Genomic DNA, 23,702 nt, shown 5'->3' on the forward strand with positions numbered 1-23,702 from the left:
GAGATGTACAGCATGGAAACAAACCCTTCAGTCAACTCGTCCATGCCAACCAGATATCCCAACCTTATCTAAAACCATTTGCCAGCATCCAGCCCATATCCCTGTAAACCCTTCCTATTCATCTGCACATACAGATGCCTTTTAAATGTTGTAATTATACCAGCCTCCACCACTTCATCTGGCAGCTCATTCCATACACACACCACCCCCTGAGTGAAAACGTTGCCCCTTATGTCCCTTTTATATCTTTCCCCTCTCACCCTAAACCTATGTCCTCAAGTTTTGGACTGCCCTACTCTGGGGTAAAGACCTTGTCTATTTATCCTTTCCATTCCCCTCATGATATTATAAGCCTCTATAAGGTCACCCCTCAGCCTCCGAATCTTCAGGAAAAACAGCCCCAGCTTATTCAGCCTCTCCCTGTAGCTCAAATTCTCCAACATGGGCAACATCCTTGTAAATCTTTTCTGAACCCTTTCAAGTTTCATCACAACTTTCCAATAGAAAGGAGACCAGAATTGCACGCAACATTTCAAAAGTGGTCTAACCAATGTCCTGCACAACCACAACATGACCCCCCAACTCTTAGAGGTGAAAGTGAGGAATCCAGATGCTGGAGATCAGAGACAAGATTAGAGTGGTGCTGGAAAAGCACAGCAGGTCAGGCAGCATCCAAGGAGCAGGGAAATTGACATTTCGGGCAGAAGCCCTTCATCGGGAATGAGGAATGTTCCTTCCTGATGAAGGGCTTCTGCCTGAAACATCAATTTCCCTGCTCCTTGGATGCTGCCTGACCTGCTGTGCTTTTCCAGCACCACTCTAATCTTGTCCCAACTCCTATATTCGATGCTCTGACCAACAAAGGAAAGCATACCAAATGCCTTCTTCACTATCCTGTCTACGTGCGACTCTACTTTCAAGGAGCTATGAAGCTGCACTCCAAGGTCTCTTTGTTCAGCAACACTCCCTAGGACCTTACCATTAAGTGTATAAGTCCTGCTCTGGTTTGTTTTCCTAAAATGCAGCACTTCACATTTATCTAAATTAAACTCCACCTGCCACACCTCAGCCCATTGGCCATTCTGATCGAGATCCTGTTGTAATCTGAGGTTACTGTCTTTGCTGTCCACTACACCTCCAATTTTGATGTCATCTGTAAACTTACTAACTATATCTCTTGTGTTCACATCCAAATCATTTATATAAATGACAAGCCCCCTCAGGATTTTCTGTGTTCAATCAATCACCACTGACTTTTCTAATTGCCACCGGACTCCAGCTCAGCCTGTCCTTTCCTCATACGACAATCTACCCTTTTCCCGGGATTAGCCTGGGAAACCTTCTCTAGATTGCTTCCAATATATTTATATTAAATAAGGTGACCAGTACAGTACATGGTACCTGTGATCAATGAATTAGTGCTTCAGTAGGTACAAGACTTGATTCATTAGAAAGGTACTCAAATGTCACTGTCAGTCAATGAAAGAGAGAGACAGAGACAGAGAGAGAGAGAGAGAGAGAGAGGAAGAGGGGGACAGAGAGAGAGAGAGAGCTTCTGTGGGCCAGTGCAGCACTGCTGAAAAGTGAGGAATGACATTCAGGGGGAGGTTTTCAGAGTAATGAAGAGTTTTGACACAGTGAATAAAGAGAAACTATTTTCTATGGCAAGAGGGGCAGTAACTAGAGGGTCACAGATTTAAAATAATTGTATATGATCTGGAGGATGAGATGTGGTAAATGTTTTCCAGCTAATGAATTGTTGCGGCCTGGATCATACTGCTGAGGCAGACTCAATCACACACTTTCAACAGAAAAATAGGTCAGTAACTGAAAAGAGAACACAGGACCAAAGGGAAAGAGCAACAGAGTGAGATTAAACACAGTGTTCTTTCAAAGAGTTGGTATAGAATGATGGGCCAAATGGCTGTTAGATTCTGCTGACTTCAAGCGGAAGAGCAACCCGATGGCTGGTTTCTGATAGTTGCTGTGAATCTGAGGCAATGACGCCAGAAAATCAAGAATTACATTTCAGCTACAAGTCACTTGGGAGTGAGAGCTGCCAAAGGAGAAACACTCTCTGATGGCATCAGACCACGTGGGAGCCACTTTCAGAGCCCTGACAGTTTAAACTTTATTTTAAGTTTACTTTGGTTATAACTTCATCAACAACTTGGGTTTATATAGTGCCTGTAACTCAGTAAAACACAACTCTTCAGTTGGAGAGATATTTGATAAGAAGTGAGACAGGGAACTCCAGAACTTAAGGAAACTTTCGAAGTTAGAGAAAGACTGCTGTCTAACCCTGCTGCAAACAGTTTTAGAAGATTCAATTCCCTCCAGTGTGGAAACAGGCCCTTCGGCCCAGCAAGTCCACACTGACCCTCGGAAGAGTAACCCATCCAGACTCATTCCCCAACATTTACCCCTGACTAATGTACCTGACACTATGGACAATTTAGCACGGCCAATTCACCTGACCCTGCACATCTTTGGACCATGGGAGGAAACTGGAGCACCCAGAGGAAACCCACACAGACACGGGGAGAATGTGCAACTCCACACAGACAGTCGCCTGAGGCAGGAATTGAACCCAGGTCCCTGGCACTGTGAAGCAGTAAGCCACCATGCTGCCTCATTCTGAAAATTTTTGTTTCTGACAATTTGTTTAAGGATAGAGTGAACTCTACTCCTCATGCCTGTACTCCAGACCCCATAGCCAGCATGCTGTATCTTACATTGCCTGCACTCTATGCCCCACAGGCCTGTACTCTAAACTCTATGCCCTACAGTCTAGGACCTACACGCTAGAATCTTCACGCATCTACGTGAGAACTCACATGCCTGTAAACCTTGTTGCCTGTACTCAAGAACCTACACCCACACTCCAAACTTTATTGCCTATACTTTATTCTTGAACACACATGCCTGCACTCTTGCCTGTGGCCCAGATGCTGTAGTGTGCACTCTAGAACCTGCATATTTTCACTCTAGAACTGGTATGCCTGCACTTGAGAATCCGTATGCCTGATGTAATCGCTTCTGCATTAACTGAAAAAAAGCTGTTCGCCCGAGTTGTGCTGATTGGGGTAATGAAGGTGTTAGGAAGGAAGGCTTTTGGCCAGTCCTCACTGGCTTTAGGAATCAAACAAAAAAAAACTGGATTTCACTTTGTTTTTTTTAGATTGAGCCTGGGCAAAGTCAAGGGATGTTCCTTGTTAAACCCTTAACTGTAACAATGAACAAAGCGCCTGGAAACAAAGCCATTGGCTCCTGAAGTGGAAGTGTGTGTGAGCGTGTATGTGTGGCAGCTATCAAGATGTGAGGTTATTTCGGGAGAAGGCGGGTTACACTCTGTTTCTGTGATTGTGGAGACGCGGTGTCGGATTGCGAGACTTGCACTGCCGTGTCATTTTTTTTCTTCTGCCTTTTGTGATATTAGATTATAGGAGCAATTAATGCCATCAACCTTTTTACTGCACCTTATTCAACTTACTCGTCAATCAGCCAGTTACTGCTACCACAAAATGAAGGTGTTATACTCTGGTAATTATTATGCCTGAAACTTGAAAATGTCAATGAAAGTGTGTATAAAATAAAATTTATGGGTTGTCAGTGGAAAATGGGAAGCAGGAGAGCAATTAATTATATGCTTTCATTTTGTTCTCAGGCAGGCTAGCGGGTGAAGGCAAATTAACACGACGCTACTGTTGCTGCCAATGTTCCAATTTGTTCCAGTTCCTGCCTTGTTCACTGTGTTTATAGGCTGTTCACATTTACAAGAGATTCTCTCCCTTCCACATAATCTCCGACTACATCGGCTCCTTTTATTCCACCGGTTCTGTTCCTGTCTTTGCTCTCGCCGAGGCACAAGTTTACAAACTGTTTATCGTTAGCAATTGTTCTGTGGGAAAAAAAACAAGCATTCCTAAAAATAACAAATGAACCGAGGATGCTGGAAATCTGAAACAAAAACAGAAATTGTTGCAGAAACTGAGCAGGTCTGGCAGCATCTGTGGGGAGAGAAATAAAGTTAGTGTTTCAACTCCAGTGACCCTTCTTCAAAATAAACAATCCTGTCTCATTTAACACCAATACACACACACACACACAGAGGCATATGTTCACACACACATGGGTTGTGAGGTGAAAATCCTGGAATTCCCTCCCTTAGGGTATTGTGGGTCAAGTAGACTGCAGGGGTTCAAGAAGGTAAAAACAATGGATGCTGGAAACCAGAGTCTAGATTAGAGTGGTGCTGGAAAAACACAGCAGTTCAGGCAGCATCCGAGGAGCAGTAAAATTGACGTTTCGGGCAAAAGCCCTTCATCAGGAATAAAGGCAGAGAGCAAGAAGGCAGCTCACCCCCACCTTCTCAAGGGCAACTAGGGACAGGCAATAAATGCTGGGACAACCAGCGTCCTCATGTAGTCTGTCACTTTCACACATACCTGCACACACATCCCACTCTCTTACACACTCACACCCATACATAGGTTCAAACACTCACAATGACACACTCAGACACACATACTGAAAAACATACGCACACATATATTCAAAAAAGTATAGATGCATAAAAACAAACTGACACACCACATACACTGTCACAAAAATCAGACACGCATGCACACACACACAAAAACACCCACATGCACGCGTGTGCATGCATACACACACCCACACATACACATGTATGGACAGACTCAAACCCACACACTCATTTACAAAGCCCACACACTCTCTCATATTAAAACACAAACCACAACACAGGCATGCTTTCCTGTATGAATCACCAGACAATGATGAGGAAAGGAATGATAGCACTGTCACACATTATTCCTTCTGGCATTTATTTCTCTCTGCATTGGAGTGTCTCCTCACTAATTTCTCTCCTCTCCTTCTCCCCTGGCTGTGATATTCTGCTGCTGTTATTCACCAGCTTTTTTTCCATCGCTCTCTGTCAACCTCACCCTCCTTCTCACTGACATTTTGGGATTCCTTCTTCCCCCTTTGGAACTTTGCTTCTTTTATCTTCACTTCTTTGCCATCACTTTAACTGCAATTTTGTTTAAAGTTCATCCATCTGTTATTCTATCTGTCTCTCTCCACCTTCAGATTTTCAGCCCAGCCTCTAACCGAGGGTCTGGTTGAACTCCCACAGAGCATCAGTAGTTTAGCAGGAATCTTCTGCAGGAAATTCATTCTCCATGTCTCTCCTGTCCTTTCACTGTCCATCTGTTTCTCTTTTCCTTCCTCCCATGTTTGTGTTTTCTTCATGTCCTGCATTCCTCTGCTCCTCTATATTTGCTGCTACTTTCTCATTTTGACGTCATTTTTCAAACAGAGGTGGTTTTGTTTGTTTTGGCGCTTTGAGAGATGGAATCAGACTGTTCTGTGCAGTGGGGGAGGGGATTACAACATTGTTATCTCTTGCTGTGAGTCACTGTCTTCTGGACATGGAGTTTCAATGCTGAGTAATGGAGCAGGCTGCTGAACCTACAAAAACACAGTTTCCTCCTGCATTTTAGGGTCGCTAGGATTCAATCAAAAGGCAACTGCATTTCAGTTCAACATCCTACAGATGCAGTATTCCCTAACACTGCAGTCATTCCATCATGACATGGAGGTGCCAGTGTTGGACCGGGGTGGACAAGGTCAGAAGTCACAGAGATATACAGCACGGAAACAGACCCTTCGGTCCAACTTGTCCCTGTCATCCAGTTATTCAAACCTATCCAGAAATCATGAGACAAATCTCAACATAATTATTCCACATCAAGCTGTCAGATTGCCTTGGGAACTAACAAATAAATTCCTAACCTAAACTGGACTGACCTGGCCATAATTCAGTCAGCTCATTGGAAAAATATAACTTTTAAGAAATCTCACTACACACCTTTCCAACTTCCAAAAGATTATTTTTATCTTCCTTAGTTGAGGTAGGATGTAACCACTAAGCCAATGGAGTAGCATGTGCACATCATGAAGCCCAGCTCTGTGCATATCCTAAATGAGTAAGCCTGTTGCACTCTGATCATTCAGGAGTTTCCTGTACAGAAATAGAAGAGGCACTCCCTATTGGAATGAATCATTGCCTTCAGTGGGCATGAGGGAGAAGTAGAGAAAAATACAATCAAGTAGGTTATTAAGCGTAATTGAGATCATTTGGATCCAAAAATCTTCCAATAGGAAAAAAAATGGAGATGTGGATTAAGATTACTAGAAAACCATGTAATACCTTTTTCACAATGATAGTTTTAAAACTCACATGACACCAGATTATGGTCCAACAGGTTTATTTGAAATTACAAGCTTTCAAAGTGCTGCCCCTTCACCTGCTGAAGGAGCGTGCTCCAAAAGCTTGTGATTTCAAATAAACCTGTTGGACTATAATCTGGTGTCATGTGACTTCTGACCTCATTCCATCATATTAGCCTAGCTAGGTGGTGTAAAAGTGACTTGGATTTATATAGCGCCTTGCACAACCTCAGGACATTCCAGCCAATGAAGTGGTGACTTGTTGTAACTTCAGAGTCGAGCCTGAATCCCAGGACTTGAACTCACAACCTTCACACCCGGGAACAAGTGTGCGACCAACAGAGGGAACTGAGCTCACCGCTGGCAGGCTAGCAGAAAAGTAAATTCCATCTGTAGTGAAATCGATCTTTTCCAGCAACTTTTACTTTGTTGGTAGTGGATTTCAGGCTGTTTTTCTAATAAAAAAAGATGCTTTTATTTCCTGATCTAATGAAACAAGCATTGAACAGAAGAGAATGTTTGAATGGTTGGAATGTGGATTGGCACAGGGTTACATCGCTGGACCGTGTGCAGTACGACCCAAGCACAGTGTAAGGCTAGATGTGGCTTGCAGTGAATTTGCCAATGATTTGGCAACGTGTAACCTACAGGGGTATGGGATAAATATTTACAAAGAAAAAGTGAGCTGAAGCCAAGCAGAGAAGAAAGTGGAATTTATGAATTTCACATTCATTCTTGACCCAGGAGGGTTGTTTGGAGAGAAGGCTGCAAACTGTTTTGACTGAAACTTGACTGGTTAACTACAGATTCTGGATTCAGAGGAAGGTCCAATGGACAAACTTCCTTTTTGAAAGGGGTTCCCTAATGGGATAAATTCTAGGAACTTAGAATTCCGCAAGAGCAAAGGAGTGTTATTGACTAAATACCAAAGCTCCAGCATCATTGAGCTGAATGGCCTACTTCTGTGCTGTAAGTTTATGTGAAGCTAATTGCATCAGAAACTAGTTAATGTTCGCCCAGCGTTTCACCTTTTATTTTAATCGGCTGTTGGAAAGACGGGTTCACAAGATTGCTGCTGCTTTAGTAGGAGTGGGGTGAGGGCTCAGAGACAGGAAATGCAGCAGACTATTGAACTGTGTGAAGCATTACCACTGGATGCAATCCAGTCCTGACCAAATCCAGCTGTGTCATGCAGGCAGCGCTGGAGGGAGATTCCAGAATTAGGAGGGGCAGAATGGGTTGGGGAGGGGTAGGTAGTGGTGATGTTGGTTTTCTCCACTTGTGATGTGAATCTATTATAGAACATCTAACAGCCAATAACTTCCATTTGTAAAGCACCTTCAACATAATGTAGTGTCCCAAGATATTTCACATGAGCTTCATAAACAATGTTTGACACCCAGGTGCATACAAAGATGGTAGGGCAGCTGACTAAAAGCTGAGTTGACTAACTTTAAAAATGTGCTTTAAAAGTTAAGTGAAGGTAGAGAGGCAGAGAGGTTTAGGAACTCATGATGTGGAGGGACTGGTGCTGGACTGGGGTTTACAAAGTTAAAAATCACACTACACCAGGTTATAGTCCAATAAGTTTATTTGGAAGCAATAGCTTTTGGAGCACTGCTCCTTCATCAAGTGGTTGTGAAGTATAAGATTGTAGGACACATAATTTATAGCAAAACGTTTAAACTCCACAACCATTGATGAAGGAGCAGCGCTCCAAAGGCTAGTGCTTCCAAATAAACCTGTTGGACTATAACCTGGTGTAGTGTGATTTTTAACTAGGTTTAGGAAGGGCAATCCAGAGCTTGGGACCAAGGCAGCTGAAGACACGGCTCCTGATGGTGGAGCAGCTATAGGAATGCAGGAAAGGCTAGAATTAGGGGAGAGCCAACATCTTAGAGTCATAGAGATGTACAGCATGGAAACAGACCCTTCAGTCCAACCTGTCCACACTGACCAGATATCCCAACCCAATCTAGTCCCACCTGCCAGCACCCAGCCCATATCCCTCCAAACCCTTCCTATTCATATACCCATCCAAATTCCTCTTAAATGTTGCAATTGTACCAGCCTCCACCACATCCTCTGGCAGCTCATTCCATACACGTAAACTAAGCTGCCCAATCTAAACACCAGCGAAGATCAAGAGGGCATGGGAACTATGTGATCTTCACATTAATGACCAAGAGCTAAAGATGGAGATAGCCCTGGCCAGGAATTGAAATCTGGGCCATTTTGCTCCTATCTATCCCAGGGATGTTAAAATTATTGTGGAATACAACTAAAGTAAAACCAAACAACTACAGATGCTGCAAATCTGAAACAAAAATGAAACTGCTGGAGAAACTCAGGTCTGTCAGCCTCTGTGGAGAGAGAAACAGAGTTGATATTTTGGATCTCATGATCCTTCTTCAGAACTGACATATTAACTATAAATTATGTGAAGATGATACGTCACAACATTTATAGTCTCAGGATGTTTCAATGTGGTTCCAAGCTAATGCAGTGCCAGTGCTTTTGAAATGTAGTTCTTGTTGTAGTTGAGGAAACACCAACAGCAATGAAATAACCTTCATAATCTGTTCCTAACTCATTTTGACCAGGCCACTGGAGAGACCTTCCCTGCTCTTTCTTGAAATGTGTTATGGGACCTTTAACCAGCAGCATAGAGTAGGGGCCATAGTTTATACATCCTCCGAAAGATGATGCATCTGCTGTGCTCCCTCAGCACTGACCCTCTGACAGTGCAGCACTCCCTCAGTACTGACCCTCCGACAGTGCAACCCTCCTTCAGCGCTGAGCGCCCAACAGTGCAGCGCTCTCTCAGTACTGACCCCGTGACACTGCAGTACTCCTTCAGTACTGACCTTCTGACAGTGTGGTGCTCCCTTAGTACTGACCCTCTGATAGTGCTGCACTCCCTCAGTATGGACCCTCCGACAGTACGGCATTCCCTCAGCACTGACCCTCTGACAGTGCAGCACTCCCTCAGTACTGACCCTCTGACAGTGCGGCACTCCCACAGTACTGACCCTCTGACAGTACAGCACTCCATCAGTACTGACCCTCTGACAGTACGACACTCCCTCAGCATTGACCCTCCGACAGTGCAGCACTCCCTCAGTACTGACCTTCTGATAGTGCTGCACTCCCTCAGTACGGACCCTCCGACAGTGCAGCTTTCCCTCAGCACTGACCCTCTGACGGTGCGGCACTCCCTCAGCACTGACCCTCTGACAGTACAGCACTCCCTCAGCACTGACCCTCTGACAGTGCAGCACTCCCTCAGTACTGACCCTCCGACAGTGCAACCCTCCCTCAGCGCTGAGCGCCCAACAGTGCAGCGCTCTCTCAGTACTGACCCCGTGACACTGCAGCACTCCTTCAGTACTGACCTTCTGACAGTGTGGTGCTCCCTTAGTACTGACCCTCTGATAGTGCTGCACCCCCTCAGTACGGACCCTCCAACAGTACGGCATTCCCTCAGCACTGACCCTCTGACAGTGCAGCACTCCATCAGTACTGACCCTCTGACAGTACAGCACTCCATCAGTACTGACCCTCTGACAGTACGACACTTGCTCAGCACTGACCTTCCAACAATGCGGCATTCCCTCATCACTGACCCTTTGACAGTGCAGCACTCCCTCAGTACTGACCCTCTGACAGTGCGGCACTCCCTCAGCACTGACTCTCCGACAGTGTGGCACTCCCTCAGTACTGACCCTCTGACAGTGCAGCACTCCCTCAGGACTGACCTTCCAACAATGCGGCATTCCCTCATCACTGACCCTTTGACAGTGCAGCACTCCCTCAGTACTGACCCTCTGACAGTGCGGCACTCCCTCAGCACTGACTCTCTGACAGTGTGGCACTCCCTCAGTACTGACCCTCTGACAGTGCGGCACTCCCTCAGCACTGACTCTCCGACAGTGCGGCACTCCCTCAGCACTGACCCTTCGACAGTGTGGCACTCCCTCAGCACTGTCCGTCTGACAGTGTGGCACTCCCTCAGCACTGACCCTCCAACAGTGCGGCACTCCCTCAGCACTGACCCTCCGACAGTGTGGCACTCCCTCAGCACTGTCCCTCTGACAGTGTGGTACTCCCTCAGCACTGACCCTCCAGCAGTGTGGCACTCCTTCAGCACTGACCCTCCAACAGTGTGGCACGCCCTCAGCACAGACTCTCTGATAATGCGGCACACCATCAGCACTGAACTTCTGACAGTGCGGCACTCCCCCAGCACTGACCCTCCGACAGTTGGCACTCACTCAGCACTGACCCTCTGACAGTTGGCACTCACTCAGCACTGCTAAATGCCTAAATTGTATGCTTAGGTGTCTGTATAGGGTGTTAAATCCATTCCCATGTGCCTCCAAGATCAGACTCATACCATCAAGCCTGACCTGCAATGAACCAGATGTCTGTTCTTTTCTGAGTTGTTTTCAGACCAACTCTGTTATTGGGGACTTGCTCCTGACTAAGGTCCCATTGTAATCAGATTTTCACATGTACATCAGAGTTGACAGGAAGTGATTGATCTGCATACCCACCAATTGATTGGAAGTGTAGTGCTGTTTGATGTGGCCTGTGTCTGTATTGGGCAGGTTAATGTCGCTCTCAGTGAGCATCGTGTCCCAGTGAGCGGTCGCAGTTGGTTGTTACAAGCCTGTCCTCTAGTGGTGCAGCACAGAACAGTGTGAGTGCTAGTCAACCTCTGAAACCCCGAGAGACCCCTCTGTCCCCAGAAGCTGCTGTTTCTGCCAAATAGAATGAAGAATGGCCCCGCATGTGGACCAATTGCTGCAGTTAATTCAGTTCCTATTGCTCAGTGGGATACTCAACTTGTCTCTGGTTTCCTGTCTCGGATTTACTGTGTGGGCTATACCATGCTACAGGCATGATGAAGCACAGAGGGTGGGACTGTCCGTGGCCTAATGCACAAGTCAATTCAAAAATAGCTGATGTTCCCAGGGCATTCACCCCTCAGTTGCTATCTCCAGTTGTGTATCCGTGACCAATCTTCCCTTTGACACTGGTTCAAACTCAGAGTGAGTTTGTCTTATTTTTTTCTGAGAGGGGATTGAATCTGTGTAATTCTTCACCACAGAAGGCTGTTGGGGCTGAGTGATTATGTACAATCAAGGCTAAGATAGATAGATTTTTAATCAGTCAAGGAATCAAAGATTATGGGGATAAGGCAGGAAAGTGGAGTGGAGGATAATCAGATCAGCTATGATCTCATTAAGTGACAGAGGACTGGATAGGCTGAATGGTCTACTTCTGCTCCTATGTCCTACAGTGCTTCACTCCATTGGCTGCTGCTCTGCATTAATCTGAGCCTGTGATTGTTCAGTTTCCCCTACCCCACCAAACAGCTTTCTGCAGCAGGGCGATAGAGAGCTCCAGCACAGGAAAGGGACCTTTGGTCTGTCAGATCTGCCCCAGTCAAAAACAACCACCATCTATTCCAGTCCCATTTCCCAGCATTTGGTCATTGCCTTATGTGCCTTGGCACATCTACATCCTTATTCAATGTGACGAGGGTTTCTGACTGTCCCAACCTCATTGGCAATGAGATTCACATTCTCACCAGCCTCCGTGTGAAAATGTTTTTCCTCATATTCCCCTCAAAACCTCCTGCCTCTTGTCTTAACTCTCAGCAGTCTGGTCATTGATCCCTTCATCAAAGGGAAAAGTTCCTTCCTGCCAACTAAATCTGTGTCCCCCATCACCTGATACATCTCAATCATATCTCCCCTCAGCCTCCTATGCTCTGGAGAAAACAACTCCAGTCTGTCCAATCTCTCTTCAAAACTGAAACTCTCCAGCCAAGGCAACATCCTGGGAAATTACAGAAGAAAGAATCCTGAACACAGACATGTTATTCATGCCTGGGCAGGAGTCAGAACTCCACCCCCTTCAGTCTGTCTTGGCCCAGTTTATGTTTGCAAACACCTTCCCAGCAAGGATCACTGAGCAGTGACAAGGAACACTGAGCAGTGACAGGGAACACTGCAGTTTTCCTGGTTTGAATAAATAAGCTATTGTTTATGTTCATTTTAATTTTTTTTAAAAATCCACTGACTTTTAGAACTAATTAAATCAAATTACGTGAATAATGTTTAGTAATTAGTAAGTGTCGGATCTGTCCCAATTTGTTCCTCATTATATTAACAGCCACCAGAATCAGAATATAATTGCAATTGACGTGGAAAATACTAAAGAAACCTTCAGGAAGAAGTCACCCTTGTATTTTACATCTAGATTTCCTGTGGCCTTCTTTCTTTTCCCTCTGCCTTGTCCTTTTTGTTACAGATGGGTTCTTTCAATTATTTTCTTCAGCTGTATTTTGTTTTTAAGACCATAAGACATGGGAGCCAAAACAGGCCATTCAGCCCATTGAGTCTGACTGCTATTCAATGAGATTGTGGCTGATCTAGTCATCCTCAACTCCACTTTCCCCCATAACCCTTGAGACTTTCCAGATTAAAAATCTGTCTACCTCAGCATTGAATATACTTAATGACCCAAACCTCAGCAGGAAAGCATTTCACAGATTCAAAATACTCTGAGAGAAAATACTTTCACCTCATCTCTATTTTAAATGTGCAACCCTGTTTTTGAGGTGCCTTCTGGTCCTAGACTCTCCCACCAGGGGAAAAAATATCTCACTTCATCTCCCCAGTCAAGTCACCTAAGAATCTTCTATATTTCAATAAGGTCATCTCATCCTTCTAAGCATCACTGAGTACAGACCCTGGGTCCTCAACTACTCCTTATATGACAACCCTTCATCCCAGGGATCATTTTTGGAAACTTCCTCTGTACCCCCTCCAAAGGCAGCACATCCTTCCTGAGATATAGAGCCCTTAAACTGCTCACAATATTCCAAATGCATTCTGACCAGAGCCTTATACAGCCTCAACAGTGCATCACTGCTCTTGTATACTAGCCATTTTCAAATGACATTACTTTTACCTTCCTAACTGCCAGTTAACTTTATGAGAATCCTGAACTAAGACTCCCAAGTCCCTTTGCGCTTCAGATTTATGAAGCCTCACTCCATTTAAAAAATAGTCTACACCTTCTTTCTTCTAACCAAAGTGCATAACTTCATCCATTCCCACACTGTATTCCATCTGCCTCTTCTTTGCCCACTCTCCCAGCCTTTCCAAGTCCTTCTGCAGACTCCCCACTTCCTCAACACTACCTGTCCCTCCACCTATCTTTATGTTATTGGCAAACTTCATATTCGGAGCTCAGACTTCAGCTTATTAACCCTGAGCTGGAGTTCCTCAAGGAACAGGTACTTGTCCTCGATTTGATCACGACAGATCAGCTCCTACATCATGTAGTTACAACACATCACTGGCAATTCTGATTACTTTAGTTTGATTTTTAAAAATTTTGTCCTGGTCTTTTAGTTTGTCCCCTTTTTACCTTCAACCTGAAGGTAGCCCACAATAAATAGTCAAATTGTTTGCTATCATCAAACAATGAACTGATGGTTTACCTGTGATGTCACCTTTTTGTGCAGAGGCCCCTGATCCTGGAGTACAGTTCATCAAACAGACAGTTCTGTGGCCAGCAGAGAAAAATCAGAATGGTGTGTAGCCTCCCTAGTGTCAGGGTCAAGGATGTCTCAGAGAGGGTGCAGAATGTTCTCAAAGGGGAGAGGGACCAGCAGGAGGTCATTGTCCACATTGGAACGAGCAACATAGGAAAGGAAAAAGATGAGATTCGGAAAGGAAAATATAGAAAGTTGGGCAGGAATTTAAAAAGGAGGTCCTCGAGGGTAGTAATATCCGGATTATTCCCAGTGTTATGATCAAGTGAAGGTAGGAATAGGAGGATAGAGCAGATGAATGCATGGTTGAGAAGCTGGTGCAGGGGAGAAGGATTCACAGCAGAAAGGCCTGTTCTGTGCTGTTCGGTTCTATGTTCAATGTGCTGTTTCTGATTCACTGAAATCTCTTCTGGGGTAGAAGTGACCTGTACAAGAAGGATGGATTGCACCTGAATTGGAAGGGGTCTAAGACACTGACAGGGAGGTTTGCTCGAGATGCTCAGGAGGATTTGAACAAGTAAGGTTTGGGGTGGGGAGAGTTGGGACCAAGGGAGATAGTGAGGAAAGAGAACAACCTGAGACTGGTACAGTTGGGAAAGTCAAGACAGGAAGGGACAAAGCAGAGAACAAGGTAGTACTGATAAATTAAACTGCATTTACTTCAATGCAAGAGGCCTAACAGGGAAGGCAGATGAACTCAGGGCATTGTTGGGAACGTGAGACTGGGATATCATAGCAATTACAGAAACATGGCTCAGGGATGGACAGGACTGGCAGCTTAATGTTCCAGGATACAAATGCTACAGGAAGGATGAAAGGTGAGGGTGGGGAGGGGTGGGGGGGGTGTGGGGGGGGGGGGTGGGGGGGGTGGGGGTGGTGGTGGTGGTGGTGAGGGGAGCAAGAGAGGAGGGGAAATGGCGTTTATGATAAGGGATAGCATTACAGCTGTGCTGAGGGAGGATATTCCTGGGAATATGTCCAGGGAAGTTATTTGGGTGGAAATGAGAAATAAGAAATGGATGATCACCTTGTTGGTATTGTATTATAGACCCTCTAATAGTCAGCGGGAAATTGAGAAACAAATTTATAAGGAGATTCCAGTTATCTGTAAGAATAATAGGGTGGTTATAGTAGGGGATTTTAACTTTTCAAATATAAACTGGCACTGCCGTAGTGTTAAGGGTTTAGATGGAGAGGACTTTGTTCAGTGCGTATAAGAAAATTTTCTGATTCAGTATGTGGATGTACTTACTAGAGAAGGTGCAAAACTTGACCTACTCTTGACCTACAAATACAGTAAGGACAAAAGGGTAACTAAGGAGAGAACAGGGTCGCTCAAAGATCAGCAAGGTGATCCATGTGTCGAGTCACAGGAGGTGGGGTAGGACATGGAAGATATTGAATGTAGGAAAGATCAGGTGTACCCTAGAACTCTGTGGGAAGCTAGAGAAGTGATTGCTGGGACTCTTGCTGAGATATTTGCATCATCGATAGTCACAAGTGAGGTGTCAGAAAACTAGAAGTTGGCTAACGTGGTGCCACTGTTTAAGAAGGGTGGTCAGGACAAGCCAAGGAACTATAGACCGGTGAGCCTGACCTCGGTGGTGGGCACGTTGTTGGAGGGAATCCTGAGGGACAGGATTTACATGTATTTGGAAAAGCAAGGACTGATTAGGGATAGTCAACATGGCTTTGTATGTGGGAAATCATGCCTCATGAACTTGATTGAGTTTTCTTAAGAAGAAGCGAAGTGAGTTGAGAGCAGAGCGGTAGACATGATCCATATGGACTTCAGTAAGGTGTTCGACACGGTTCTGCATGGGAGACTGGTTAGCAAGGTTAGATCTCATGGGATAACGGGAGAACTAGCCTAAGTGAGAACTAGAACGAGAACTGGCTCCAAGTTAGAAGACAGAGGGTGGTGGTGGAGGAGGGTTGCTTTTCATACTGGAGGCCTGTGACCACTGGTGTGCCACAAGAATCGGCGCTGGGTCCTCTACTCTTCATTATTTATATAAATGATTTGGATATGAACATAGGAGGTATACAGTAGTTGTGAGTTTGCAGATGACACCAAAATTGGAGGTGTTGTGGACAGTGAAGAAAGTTACCTTAGAATACAACGGGATCTTGATCAGATGGACAATGGGCTGAGGAGTGACAAATTAATTTTGTTTAATTTAGATAAATTTGAGGTGATGCATCTTAGAAAAGCAAATCAGAGTAGGACTGATACACTTAGTGATAAGGTCCTAGGGAGTGTTGCTGAACAAAGAGACCAAGGTTCATAGCTCCTTGAAAGTGGAGTCACAGGTAGATAGGATAGTGAAGAAGGTGTTTGATATGCTTTCCTTTATTGGTCAGAGTATTGAGTGTAGGAGTTGGAAGGTCATGTTGCAGCTGTACAGGATGTTGCTTAGGCCATTTTTGGAATATTGTGTGCAATTCTGGTCTCCTTACTATCGGAAGGATGTTGTGAAACTTGAAATGGTTCAGAAAAGATTTACAAGGATGTTGCCAGGGTTGGAGGATCTGAGCTACAGGGAGAGGCTGAACAGGCTGCGGCTGTTCTCCCTGGAGGGTCGGAGGCTGAGGGGTGACCTTATAGAGGTTTATAAAATCATGAGGGGCATTAATAGGATAAATAGACAAAGTCTTTTCCCTGGGGTGGGGGAGTCCAGGACTAGAGGGCATACGTTTAAGGTGAGAAGGGAAAAAATTGCGAGGGACCTAAGGGGCAACTTATTCACGCAGAGGGTGGTGCGGGTATGGAATGAGCTGCCAGAGGAAGTGATGGAAGCTGATACAATTGCAGCATTTAAAAGGCATCTGGATGGGTATATGATAGGAAGGGTTGAGAGGGATATGGGCCAAGTGCTGGCAAAGGGGACTAGATTATATTGAGATACCTGGGTTGACATGGATGAGTTGGACTGAAAGGTCTGTTTCTGTGCTGTACATCTCTATGACTCTCTGTTAAAAAAAACCTACAAGGTATGAGCCAATAAAAAGCACCTTTTCCCCATTGCACCGAATTCCCACGCTATCTCCAAATTCCCCAAACAATATACCCAGTCAGACTGTGTCTCACTCAGGCTGTGTCTTACTCTGGATGTGTCTCACTCTGGATGTGTCTCACTCTGGATGTGTCTCACTCAGGCTGTGTCTCACTCTGGATGTGATCTCTCTTTCCTGATGGTGCAAACTCTTTCCCTGGTTACATAATATTCAGCTTCTCCATTCCTCCAAAGTGCATTACCTCACATTATCCCACAGTATGTTCCTTCTGCCAAGTTTTTGCCCACTCAACAAAGCTGCCTGTATCACATTAAAGACTCTTTGTGTCATCCTCACAGTTTGCCTTCCCGTCTGTTTTTGTGTCACCTGCAACTATGGCTGCAGCACATTCACTTTCCTCATCCATTATTATGACATGTAACTAACTGTGGCTCCAGCAGTGCTCTCTGTGACAAACTGCTTATTACAGATTGCCATCCTAAAGTCAAGGCTGGGATGTTAAAACAGGAAAACAAGAAACCCTGCGCTATTCTAGGTGCTAGTACCACATTGTGCAGGTCAAATATAGCAAAAGAACTGATCAACCCCTTCTCACCTATACCTTTAATAAGTTGTCAGTCTTCAGAAGTCAGGCCAGGTATTGTTATGTTATGTTTCATGGTCAGTGAGATACATGCTCATGATGTCGTCATTGTATTGTAGCATGTGGCCTGATGGTAAAAAGGTCTCAGACTCTGTCTTACCTCTGATTACTTGAAGCCTGACCCTCTCCTGCAAGCTTGCTGCTCTGTGGGACCAAGCTCAGCACTCTGTGCCTGAAGAATATAATATTTATGTAGAACAGCCAGCTGTAATAAAAGGATGCTGGATTCAATATCACAAAATCCACAATCAGTTTCTTGTGATATGGGAAACAACATAAAGTTTATTGGATGAGGTGAAACCTATCAGCGGAAGACTCACATCAGATACCGGTGTTTTTACAGGCTGTTGGAGACAGCAGACCTCACAACTTAGCTTCAGCTTGACTCAGAATACACAGATGTGAAATGTCTACAACACATGGTTAGGGATTGGTTTATAGGGCAGATTGTGGTGCTGGAAAAACACAGCCATTCAGGTAGCATTCAAGGAGCAGGAACATCGATGTTTTGAGCATAAGCCCTTCATCAGGAATGAGCTCAGGTGCTGCCTGACCAGCTGTACTTTTCCAGCACCATACTCTCAACTCTGATCTCCAGCATCTTCAGTCCTTCACTTTCTCCCTTATAGGGCAAATTACCAAGCAGTAAGCATGGTTTAGATTGAGCATGTGCAATGACAATTGTGTCGTTATCACTGAGGCCCTAACTCAGTGGGAATCATTATGACCAAAATTGAAGCAATCTGCACAGTAGCTTGCACCTTCCAAACCCATGACCTCTCCCATCTAGAAGGGTATGAGCAACAGATACATGAGAACACCACCCTCTGCATGTTTCCCTCCAAGACAACTCATTATCCTGACTTGGAAATATATCATCATTCCTTCACTGTCACTGGGTGAAAATCCTAGAATTCCCTCCGTAATGGCATTGTGTGTCAACCTACAGCACACGGACTGCAGCGGTTCCAGAAGGCAGCTTGTCCCTACCTTCTCAAGGGCAAATAAGGATGGCAATAAATTCTGGCCTAGTCAGTAACATCCACATCCCATGAATGAATTCAAATAAAACTGTCTTGCTTTTGATTTCTTTCCTGCTACATTTACCAGAAGGAAAAATAACAAGACACAAACAAGACCAATGAAATTTATGAATGACAGCCAGACCAATGGGTTTTAAAGAAGATTTTTAAAGAAGAAAGATAGGATTGATGATTTTAACATAATCCACCCCATCTCCATGGTTTTCAGCAGAATATAAAATTTCTTGATTTGGAGATGCTGGTGTTGGACTGGGGTGTACAAAGTTAAAAATCACACAACACCAGGTTATAGTCCAACAGGTTTAATTAGAAGCACACTAGCTTTCGGAGCGACGTTCCTTCATCACGTGATAGTGGAGGGCTCAATCCTAACACACAGAATTCATAGCAGAAATTTACAGTGTGATGCAACTGAAATTATACATTGAAAAATTGATTGTCTGTTAAGTCTTTCATCTGTTTGAATGCCATGATTGTTTCACTTCTTGCGATATTAACATTTCTTGGGATATAAAATACGTATCATCCAAACTGTACAATCCCCACTTGGTGGGTAGATTAAACTGCATCTATCCCCAGTTTTCCAGAAGGAATCCTGGAACTTGACTCCTTATCTGATGCACACTATTTCTGCTACTGAAATATGTGATTTGCCTGTATTGCTCGCAAGACAAAGCTTTTCACTGTGCCTTGGTACACGAGACAACAAATTTAATTCAATTCAATTCAACTAGACCAGAAGTCCAAATAGATGGCCTTTTCAAAACCAGTTGGTTGATTGGCAATTTGTGGGAATATTTGGAATGGTCGACAACTCGGGACACAGCCCCAGTACTGCACCTTCCCTCATTTGGCTTCATCTGCAAATCTTGAATTCAACATTGAGGAAAGCGTTCTGCAGGCAGTGAGTTTGACCCAATTTTAATCCTTTTCCAAGTGTAGATATTGTTCATCAATCCAATCAGAGTGTTGTGACACAGCTTTGGATCAGGTGAGACTTGAATTCAGGTTTGGCTTAGAGGAAGGGACACTGCCACTGTATCCAATCAAATTCTGCCAACTGAGTGCAATTACCAATGAACTCTTTCTTGGAATTAGGAAAATCAAAGTGCTAAAGCTGGAAGCAATGTATCAAGTACCTAACCCAAGATAAAATTAAAAATCTGAGCTGAGAGGTGGAAAATGGTGTTTAATGTGGACAAGTGTGAGGTGATTCACTTTGGTCGGAGTAACCGGAATGCAAAGTATTGGGCTAATGGTAAGATTCTTGGTAGTGTAGATGAGCAGAGAGATCTCGGTGTCCAGGTACACAGATCCTTGAAAGTTGCCCCCCAGGTTGACAGGGTTGTTAAGAAAGCATACAGTGTTTTAGCTTTTTTTAATAGAGGGATCGAGTTCCGGAACCAGGAGGTTATGTTGCAGCTGTACAAAACTTTGGTGCGGCCGCACTTGGAATACTGTGTACAGTTCTGGTCACCGCATTATAAGAAGGATGTGGAAGCTTTGGAAAAGGTGCAGAGGAGATTTACTAGGATGTTGTCTGGTATGGAGGGAAGGTCTTACGTGGAAAGGATGAGGGACTTGAGGCCGTTCTCGTTAGAGAGAAGAAGGTTGAGAGGTAACTAAATAGAGACATATAAGATAATCAGAGGGTTAGATAGTATGGACAGGGAGAGCCTTTTTCCAAGTATGGTGATGGCGAGTACAAGGGGGCATAGCTTTAAATTGAGGGGAGATAGACATAGTACAGATGTCAGAGGTAGTTTCTTTACTCAGAGAGTAGTAAGGTTATGAAATGCTTTGCCTGCAACAGTAGTAGATTCGCTAAATTTAAGTACATTTAAGTCGTCATTGGACAAGCATATGGATGTACATGGAATAGTGTAGGTTAGATGGGCTTCAGATTGGTATGACAGGTCGGTGCAACATCGAGGGCCGAAGGGCCTGTACTGCGCTGTAATGTTCTATGTTCTGTGTTCTATCACACATCACCAGGTTATAGTCCTACAGGATTATTGGAAAACACTAGCTTCCAAATAAACCTGTTGGACTATAACCCGGTGTTGTGTGATTTTTAACTTTGTACAACCCAATCCATCACCGGCCCCTCCACATCAGGTAAAAATTAGACTTTAAGGAAAGATAGATTGTAACACTGATTGAGAAACATCTGCCATTAGGATTAAATGAGTCAAAATTAAGACCCTCTCTCCTTCCCAAAACAAAGACCCTCAATCCAAGCATGCAGCAATTTACTTTTATTAAGAGCAGTGTTTCTGTGAGAGGGCTGACTTAAAGGTGTGAACCTGAATAGAAAACATGAAATGATTGTCTTGCTTGCTGCATTAGATAGATACAAAATATCTCAAGGCACGATCAGAGGGTAAACAAGAAGGTCTGCGATCAACATTCCTTCAAAGAAAGTAATATAACACTGATTATCACCTCATTCATCCTGTTTGATCCTGGGATTGCTGTTGTACATAGAATACTGCTACGTTTGCCAAAATTGCAGTCAATGCACTTCAGAATAATTCATCTGAGCACTTGGAACTACTTCAGAGAGATAATAAGGTGTTATCAAAATGCAAGACTTCCTTCCTTCTTTTCCCTAAATAACAGCTTAAGCCTCAAATCCTGGCTCAGTAAAACTCCTCTATCCTTGGGTGGATTTCTTTGCACATTTATCTGTTTGACTTCTCTTCACCCCTGGAATCACGGGAGCAAGTGCCAAAACCTGTTTCCATTGGGTCCCAATTTGTAAATGAAGCAACTAGAAGCTGAACTTAAATCAGCATATTCTGACTTTCTGTCACCTGTTGTGATCAACGACAAACTGAAAACATACTCAAAAGATCAAAGGCAGAGACAATTTGTACAATGATCACATCTTCTAACCTCAGCTTTTCCCAGTCTGTCTCATAACCAGTCGATCATTTCACAGACTGCAAAACTACTCAACTTGGTCGTATCTACAAATAAAATATACAGAGCAAGATCTCAAAAGCAGTGGACTACAAAAGAGGGCAATTAATCTGATTTTGACAGTGCTGGTCAAGGTGAGATGACTGAGAATTCGTTTGCTTTTCTTCAAATTGTGCCACAGGATATTTTATATCCACTTGAGGGACTTCATTCGACATCTCTGAATTTGTCCTGTGTACAAATAATCCTCCCACCAATAGGGAACAATCACTTTGGTGACAATGATGAATGGGTCATCTCCAATGAACTCATTCACTATTACTGTGGCCTTAAAAACACAGCCACCAATGATGTTTTTGGCACAGGAAGTGATGTCAGGTGCTATTAGTGGGTCACAGCTGTGAAGATTTAATTAGTAGGATTGCTACACTTAATTGAAAGCCAATTAGAAGCTGGTGGATTTTGATTAGCAATTTAAATTTTTTTAATATACAATTTGTATCAACCAGTTTCAGGCAGATGTGAAAGGTGCTGGGTCTGTGTCAGGAAAGCAAAGTGGGATTATATTTTAATGTAACTTGTACTGAGCCACTGGCTGTTATATTTGACACAAATCAACTCCATTTGTTCAAAAGGATAAAGTACATTTAACCCAGGTTCTGAGGGTTGATCACGGTGACTCTCTCACAGTCTCATGAACAAACAATGTGCCACAATATTTGCATTTACAATGAAGAAATATTTTGTGAGAGATAAAGAAATTGTTCTCTCAGTCCCTCTTTAGTCATTTCCCCTCCGAGAAATACACCTAGTGCAGTTGTTTATATTGACACAAGTTTAATTTGGATTCAGGAAGACAGCTCCCAGTGTTGACCCTGAGCAGAGGGATATGGATCATTCTGTCAAGTTGCTCAGTAAATTATTGTTTGTGTGTAACTTATTTCATAACTGAAATCTCAGTTTGTGTTTAAGTATCACGGTTCCATTTGTTACCTCTCTTCAAGAGTGTCACAGATGAGAAAGACAAGTCAGCCCATTTTAATTCAGCCTTCCAGACTGACACTACAAATTCTCACATTTAACCACTCAAATATTGCATCAAAGAATTTTATCAGAAATTTTCCTCCCACACAGTTTTTGGAGTTCTAATCTGAGTTTTGATCGTGAAATAAGCAAAAACATTCCTAATATAATTCTGAAATTTACATTTTGCTCGTTTCCCCTTGTTTTGCACCCACTATTTAATTCAATGTTGATGTTAACTATTTCAATATTATTTGTTCTTCCACTGTCCTTAACATATAGGATTCATAAAGGTATTGACAGGATAAATGCTGAGAGGATGTTTCCCCTCATTGGACAGTCTAGGACCAGAGGGCATAGTCTCAGAATAAAGGGATGTCATTTTAAGACTGAAATGAGGAGGAATGTCTTCTCTCTGAGGGTTGCGAGTCTTTGGAATTCCTTGCCACAGAGAGCCGTGGGAGCAGAGTCCTTGTGTATATTTGTGGCTGAGATAAACAGATTTTTGATCAGTCAGGGAATCGAGGGTTATGGGGAAAGTAGACATGAGCAATGTTGGATCAACCATGATCCTATTGAATGATAGAGCAGACTCGAGGGGCTGAATGGCCTACTTCCATTCTTATTCTTATGGCCTTATGGTCATATGGTCATATGGTCAATCATTTCCCAAGCTGAAACAGCCAAATATCTCTTGTCTAGTTTTCTGAAACATGGACCTGCCCCATCAATTATGTCTCAATGACCAGAACTGGGATGTGATCTGCAAAGATCATTCTTTGATCAGGACTTGTAACTGACTGTTGGTCTCTCCTGGATTCACAGTGCTGTGTCTTTATGGATTGATTTTTTGTGTTGGATGGTTAAGTTTTGTGTTGACTCTGCTTCCCAGCTAAAGGCTATTTCAACTTTATTCACACAGAGAATGTGAATCACACAACATTTCTCTCCATCATGCAACTTTCTGTATCTGACTGTACTATTGTTTGGCACAAATATATATTGTCCAACTCTGGGTGAAATTTCTGGGCTATGTCTCTCTCCTGCCTGTTAGTAGTTTTGCTGAAGTGTTTGCACTGAGCTTGTGATCCAAGACTTTGATGTAAATGAGAAACAGCAGTGGTAGCAGCAACAAACCTCAGAGTATCCCATTCACTGTTCCAACCCCGAACCAGGCCCTTATGGTGACATAACAGCCTCTGCCAAGTCTTTGCTTTTT

At 43.8% G+C, this 23,702-nt stretch overlaps 1 protein-coding gene across 5 annotated transcripts in view; it reads left to right on the top strand.

Moving 5' to 3' along the window:
• The window catches only part of foxp4 (forkhead box P4), a 390,222-nt gene that overhangs the window by 239,167 nt on the left and 127,353 nt on the right, over positions 1-23,702 (top strand). The window lies entirely within an intron of this gene.

Source organism: Hemiscyllium ocellatum, chromosome 26 (assembly GCF_020745735.1).
Source record: "Hemiscyllium ocellatum isolate sHemOce1 chromosome 26, sHemOce1.pat.X.cur, whole genome shotgun sequence".
Lineage (NCBI taxonomy): Eukaryota > Metazoa > Chordata > Chondrichthyes > Orectolobiformes > Hemiscylliidae > Hemiscyllium > Hemiscyllium ocellatum.